This window comes from Lottia gigantea (genome assembly GCF_000327385.1).
Source record: "Lottia gigantea unplaced genomic scaffold LOTGIsca_39, whole genome shotgun sequence".
Taxonomy (NCBI): domain Eukaryota; kingdom Metazoa; phylum Mollusca; class Gastropoda; family Lottiidae; genus Lottia; species Lottia gigantea.
This window is the reverse complement of record NW_008709333.1, coordinates 715684-723529: the sequence shown is the minus strand read 5'-3', so window position 1 is coordinate 723529 and position 7846 is coordinate 715684.

The following is a 7846-nucleotide window of genomic DNA, read 5'->3' as shown; positions in this document are numbered from 1 at the left end:
TCAGACAGGCAGAGACCCAGGACACCACAATGTAGGTCCGCAACACCAAAATGGACGTTCACCACATCATAATGGAGCCCCGGAGCACATCAACAGAGACCGTTTCCATCATAACAGAGGTCCAGGACATCATACTAGAGGTCAAGGACATCATAGTGGAGGCCCAGGACATCATAACATGGGTCCACCTCATGATCCACATAACCACCACGCTGGTGGCCCTCCACATATGCAAGGGGGTCAACCTCCGTTCCATGGTCCCCACGATTACAGAGGTCCGGGATATTACCCTGAGCCTCCTCCGAACGGCCAGTATCACCCTTACGATCAACCACCTAGATACGACTACCCTCCACCTCCGGACAGAAACATGCACAACCAACAACCCTATGATCCAGCAATGGATCCTCATGGTCCTGGTGGTATGGCACCCCCGGGGAGTAACAATCAGCCCGGCCCTTATGCTGACCCTTATGCCCAAGGCATGTCGCCATCCAACTCGTACAATCAACAACCAGGAGGTTACAACCAGCAATATTCAAATTACGGACCCCCTGTCGACCAGTATCAAAACCCTCCTTACCATTACCAAGGAGGGTCCCACTTTGCCGACCCTCATTTTTTAGGGATTGGCCGATGGGACCGTACAATGCCTAGAAGCTCGCGGAAACGAGCTCGCACATCTAATAAAGCTTCTAGACCACCCAGTGGTGGTTTGCGAGGACGAGGTCCTCCAGCAAGACCAGCAATGCACGGTAAGTGAACTTTAGTGATCCGATTCATTAAATATAGCGATAGTGGTTTTGATTAAAACCAATAGCAGGCTACCTATCTAACGCCCAAACTTTAAGCGTCATCCAGAGAGTCTTCAGGTACATTTGATCCTTAATTAGACTAACTCTTAGCCTTTCTCACTATTGGTGTCGATGCCACGTTTCAGTTCATCTTATACATTATACCACTTTCATTGTGATATACTTCCTCTTCTATGATTGATACACTTCCTCATGTTAGAAGTTCATTTGTTGCTTCCAATGTGTTGCCAATATGTTATTTTGAAATTCAGGTTTTGATTTGCGGTTTGGATCGTTAGTATTTGGGTTCTTTATTTATACTCCATGGTTCACTGTTACATTCTGTATACCAATGGGATCATTTACGTTAATGATTCTGATGTTTGTTGGCAGTTAACACTTTATGGTACTGGACAAATTTCTGATAGTTTCCCTATTGTATTTTAGGAATGATGCCGAGAAATTCACCTCCGGTTCCCGGTTCGCCTGGTTTTATGCACTGGATGAAGAAAATGGATGCCATGGGAATCGATACGATGTTTGAAATGCCGGATTCTACAGGTGAGGCTTTAGACATGTGTTCTTCTAAACTTTATGTTGAATATTTCCAATGTGCCCAACACTTCAGTCTAATTTAAATTGTATATTTTGTTTCTTCAACCCACTGTCCCTCTGTCAAACATACTGAGTCAAAAAAAAACAGCTGGATCGAAAGTTTGAGAGATGGGCTAACGTGCCGCCACAATATTTGACTCTACATACATTACGTCCACACTCCCTGCCACTTGTTTAGCAGCTCAATAAAGTGCAGAAGCAAGATGATCTCCCTTTTAATCCATTTTTAATTCAGATCCAACATTACCACCTTCGACCATCCCACCACCAACTTACAGACCCGCTTTATTACCAGGTAGGAAGACATTTTACTTTCATCATCCAACTTCTGGTGGGATCACTTATTAAGCAATAGCGGAGAAGGGGCAGAAGGGGCAGAAGGGCAGCCCTCCCCTTATAACGCAAACCTGGCCCCGCCACTGTACTTAAGTTCACAGGCGAGTGCTGAGTTTACTCTTTACAACCGTTTGTTCAATTCCTAGTACTATTTCTGAAATTTCTATATTTGGCTCAGAAGAACCCAACCACGAGACCATACTGAGAGGTTAAGTTCTATTTTATAGGTATGTCAGCTGTATCTAAACTAGCTGCTAGACCAGCTGTGAAAGAAGTCATATTACCAGGGTCAATCAGTCTGGTATCTACTGTTTCACCGCCACACGTTACTATAATGGGCAAGTTAACATTTCTCTGCTCATTCCGAGGAACAATTGAAATGCTTACGGATTTGTCAACTCGACATTCCTCTCGGTTTCGTTTCACATGTTGAATTCATTAGGAATTTTCTTATTATTTTTAGCAGTCCAGTGCAGTAGTCATGTAAAGTTAACGGCGGATGATCTGAGCATGTCAATTCCTCTGGAACACCCGATCTTTGTTATATATCATCTACTTTATCTAAGAGTGATTATTTTTCAGATGTCAAAACATCAACCTCAAGTCCTGTTGCGGCAAGTTCCAAGAACTCCTCACAAGCCAATTTGAAGAAAGCTTCGCTTAAAGAACTGTTGCTGACCATGACCAAATGGGCTCTCCAAGCATCAGACAAGATATCACAAGCTCCAGTTTGGATTCAAGAGACAACAACAACAACTAGACCAACCACGCCTGCACCTACTACCACTACCACCACGACTACCGTTCCAACAACACAGACCACGGTTGTTACCACTCCAAAAGCACCCAAGAAACCCAAGGAGCCTTCGTTCGCCATGCTCGCCTCACCGGATGTTCTTCACAAATATTTTCGACATGACAGATTGCCGCTGGTGATGAACAAATTCACCCCTCCCCCGACCGTCCCCAAAACTACTCAACATCTTACTACCGGTGCTCGCACCACTCGAGTTATACTTCTAAATGTTCATAAACCGGCGTTGAGGGCTCATCAGACCCTTCAGGGACCACCATCGTCTCAATACCACAAAGAAGGTCAACATGCGCAAGGATTGGGACATAGCCAATATCATGGAGGCCTTCATATGAAGCGACCTGAAAGTCGACAAGATTTAGCACACGATCATCATCAAGCAAGCTATCACGTGAACCAACCAGAACGTGTGCCTTATCCACCTGGACAGTCAAGACAACCGGATCAACGAAGAATTCAGCCTATGGATAGACTGAAAGTCACATTCAAAACCCAGCCAGAACCAAATTATCAAAATAGTTATCAAAATATGCATAACACAGGAAATTATCAGCATCCAAAAGACCCAAATATGCCGTATGGCCCACAGCAAGTAATTCCAGCAAGCCAGCATCACGTACCAAGCCAATATGATGTCAATACCAGTAGTCCATATAATTACCATCCTGGAAGAAACCAGGCTCCAGGTATACCGTATGAGGGTTCACAAGTCTCTGTGAGTGTTGGAGCAAATAAGCCTAACGAACCGATCCACAAATCAGTGATCAACAATGGACCACATGTTAATAGTAATCAACCCCGTTACAGCAATAACCATGCGCCAGCTGTACCGTATGATGTACACCAAAGCGGACCTACCTCACGAGTCAATCAGCCAAATCAACCACACCTTACGTCCGTGAATGGTAATGGACCATACATTGGTAATCTGTCACCGAATGCACCCCTGGACTCACAGCGAGGAGCTCCTAGACCACAAGCCAGCGATCCAAACCAAAATGTTGCGAACATCACGGGATCAAATATGCATGACCCAAGTCATCTGACTCCGAACGTACCCAATGCTATTCAAGCTAACAGTCAACCTAGTGCACCCAAACAAAATTCAGTTGATGGTAAAGGATCGTTCAATTACATCGACATTCCGCTCGACGGAAAGATGGACATCCAAAGCCTTCTTAAGAAGCTCATGACAATGAACAATCCCACAGCTGTTGATCAAACAAATATTGAGTTCGCAACTGGAACTAAAGTCTATCAACATCCTTCTTCAAATGAATCGCCCATAGATCAGCCAGTAAACGCACCAGCAGCTGTCAATGGTCAACAAAACATCCAGAAAGACATCAAAATCACCTCGACGCAAGAAACCTCTCTCACACAACCTAAAAAGGAACAAACCCAAATTAATCCAGTGCTTAGTGCGAGAGAAGTAGGGCCAGTGAACGATACAATTCATAAACCTTCCAATGAAACAAACGCCAATCCGAGACCACCAGCACACGGGGAAAATCACCTCAGGCCACAATATACTCCATATTACCATAGTCAAAACCAATATGATGCCACGGCCAATGCCCAGGGAGTGCCATCTGGTGGTCAAGCTGTACCAACAGGAAATGAGTACCATCCACATATGCAAGGTCAATACCAATACCATAATGTTCCAGATCCAAGAGCACCGGACGCCCCTGGACGTCCTGATCTCAATCGTGTACACAGTGCCAACAATATGACTGAGCCAATCCACAAAAACCCAGGCAAGCCTGTAACAAATTCAGGTTCTGGAGCCAATGATAACGCAACAAATGTGGAATTTCATCCAAAGCCAAATGGACAAAATTCAAAACCGAAACAACTTATACCCGGAGGCTCTCCACACGGACAATACCCACAAAATCATTATGATTCTATCCCGAAACAGGATATACCCGTAGGTCCAATAGATGGACATCCAAGTGGACAGATCCCACCCCAAGCTTCGGGACCAGGAAATGTCCACAACTATCCAAATCCACGTGAGAATGCCCCACGTGAACATGTGCAAAGCGGTGCTCCAGGTGGCCAACTGAATGAACAAAATTCAACAAAACCTTGGTCTAATATTGAACCACCCGTTAATCAACAATTAAGAGGCCATGGACCCCACTTCGATTCACGAGGACGACCCAATTATGACCCAAATATTCCTCGTCCTCATGTAGATGGATACCCAACTTGGCAAAGACCTCGTCATCAAAACCTTCCACCAAATATGCAGCTAAAGTCTGGCTTTTTCTCATATCCACACGAAACTAATCCCAAACCGTCTGGCCGCAGTTCACACGAACCGTTTCATAAACCTGCCGGAACTTCACTTCAACACCAAGAAGGGGCATATCCGCAACAAAATGGTCTCCGTCCACACGAACCCTATCCCGGAGCTGCACTAAAACACCAAGAAGGAGCTTACCCGCAACCACATGTCTTTGGTCCACACGAACCCTATCCTAAACCCCCCGGAGCTGCACCTAAACACCAAGAAGGAGCATATCAACATCCAAATGGCCTCAATCCACAAGAACCCTATCCTGGAGCAGCCAAACACCAAGAAGGAGGTCATCCACGTGGCCTTGGTCACGAACCCTATCCTAAACTTCCCGGAGCTGCACCTAAACACCAAGAAGGAGCATATCCACATCCAAATGGTTTCAATCCAAACGACCCCTATCCTGGAGCTGCATCTGAATACCAAGAAGTAGCATATCAACATCCAAATGACCCAAATCCACAAGAACCCAATCCTGGAGCTGCAGCCAAACACCAAGGAGGTCGTCCACAACCACATGACCTTGGTCACGAACCCTATCCTAAACCTTCCGGTTATGTTCCACACGGGGCACCACAGGAGGCTTATTCCGGTCACCACCACGGTCCTCGTGGACCACCTGCACAATATTATCCTAGAGGACACGAGGGATACCAAAACGGAGCTTTCCCTCAAGCCGAATCTCACAGACCACCTTATCATTCCGGACCACATTTCGGACCAGAATTTTATCCACCAGGGTCACATTACCCAGAAGCACGACCTCGATACAACCCTCACGATATAATACACACTGGTCATCAAGAAACAACCTCTAAAGCTGAATCTACCACGGCGTCGATGCCAGTTACCGATACGACTACGACAGTCCCACCGACTGCTACAACGGCTCCGAAAAATAATGGACCTTCAAGTTTTGCAGATATCAATAAACGAATCGCCGAACTCATGAAGCAGATACAGAAACTAAACAAAGTTCCTGATGCGACGGCTCCTCTGGATTCTGTAGCTTCTGTCGCTCTCCATCCAGCAAGCCCGAATTTATCATTGATACAGCGGGCGCCTGCTCAGTCAACGAATCAACAAGGTAACGGACAAGCCGAACAACCCAATTTTGAAGAGATCATAAGAGACATCAATAACCATCGCCAAGAGAACGGTCTTGGAGCTGGGGACGTTAATAAGGTGGGAGAACACATTATCCTGGAAAATTCGGAGGGTATGAATCCAGCCGGTGAATCTCAGCCAGCAAACTTACCAAAAGAGCAGCAAGGGTTAATCCAAACCTATAACGAGTTGAATGGCTTGGTTCAGAGACATCCCGGGGATCTTCTCAACACCACACCTCAACCAACACAGCCTAATTTTGCCACGGTGCATTCAAAACCCGACCCACATGTTGTAGTATGGAACGGAGAGCAAAATCAAGCCGTACCGAATGCCAAGACGTTGAAAGCAATCCGACAACATCTGATAAGTCACTCCAAATCACTGTGGGACATGCACCAGAAAACAAATGCTGAGATTCTGAAGAAAACAGAAGTTTTAAATCATGATTCTACTATCCTGACAAGACCCTATACGGTCGTCGAACCGGGTAAAATCAAAAATATCAATTCAGCGGTGTTGAACGATTACATTCTCAAGTTAATGAACAATCAAACTAAATCTGGAAGTACGTCTGCTTCGACGATGACACATGCGCAGAACGCAAAAGGGGTTGCCACTTCCGGTGTTCATACTTCTGCGGGAAAGAAAGTTTTGATCAAAATTCCCAAACTGATGAACCCATCAGCTTCGTCGCTCATCCATAAAATTATACAGCAAGGCCACCTAAACGTGGAGACGTCTTCGGTAGTATCAAATTCATCCGAAGCTGCTCCATATCAGATCCATGTACCCCAGCCTCCACCAGGCACCCCCATCCAGAACGTTTTCCAGATTATCATTCCTGGTTCGGAAAACGACGTTTCGACAGAGTCACCCTCAGAAACCATTACAACTACAGGTAATTGTTATTTTTTCTGTTCTTATTTTGGTTTCTTTATTTATTTATTTATTTTTTGATCGGTTTTCCCTGTCAGTACTGATATTTTAGAGCAATGGGCCACGCCATTGGAAAGACGGAAATCATTGAGAAAGGAAGAAACTCACGGGAGGGTACTGTCAGTCACTAAATGGTCCGGTGAGTGACGGAGCCAGACAGAAATTGTTGAAAATGTGGAAAAAGAAGCTCGGAATGTACAGACTTTCGGAAATTTCTTCAAAACCATTGTCGACTTACACAGATCGATATTCACGAACCACAGCAGAAGTAATCAAAGAAACAAGTCCTTTTAAGACCAAATATCATTTCCTTTTCAGAAGAGCCACTTACTACGCCAACAACTGACACACCGGAAGTGACAACACCGGTTGATCCCGAGGCCGCAGGAGAGCAAGGTAGGCTGATTGATAGGTAGATATCATCATCATATCATCTTCATCACCATTCATACGTACACAGGGGCGTACCCCGACTACAATTCCCCCTTCTTCCTTTCAACCAATGTGCTTTCGGGCATAGGTAGTTGTCGCTGACAAAGCACTTCTAAGTTGTATTTTAGGGTCTGAGAGGGCATACCTGCCCCTAATACATACATGTAGTTTGAGTCAATACGCCAATGCTGGTACATTTCGTGTTCATTCTGATATGCTCATACACACATTTCGAATTCGAACGCCCTGTATCAATGTTCTTGCACTAAACGCTTGTATAACCAAAATAAATCAATATTTAGGTATTTTGGAACACCGTTTTTTTTTAGTTGTGCAGAAAAGTAGGACGTAAAACTCCATTCACTTCATTTCATTTACCCTTTTTTAGTTGGTGGTAACAATAAAATGTATCTAAATCCTGTTGTATTTTATTTTTAACAGCTATGATGAACAGTAACGCAGAATTCTATAATTATTATTATTATGAAGATGATTAAAATT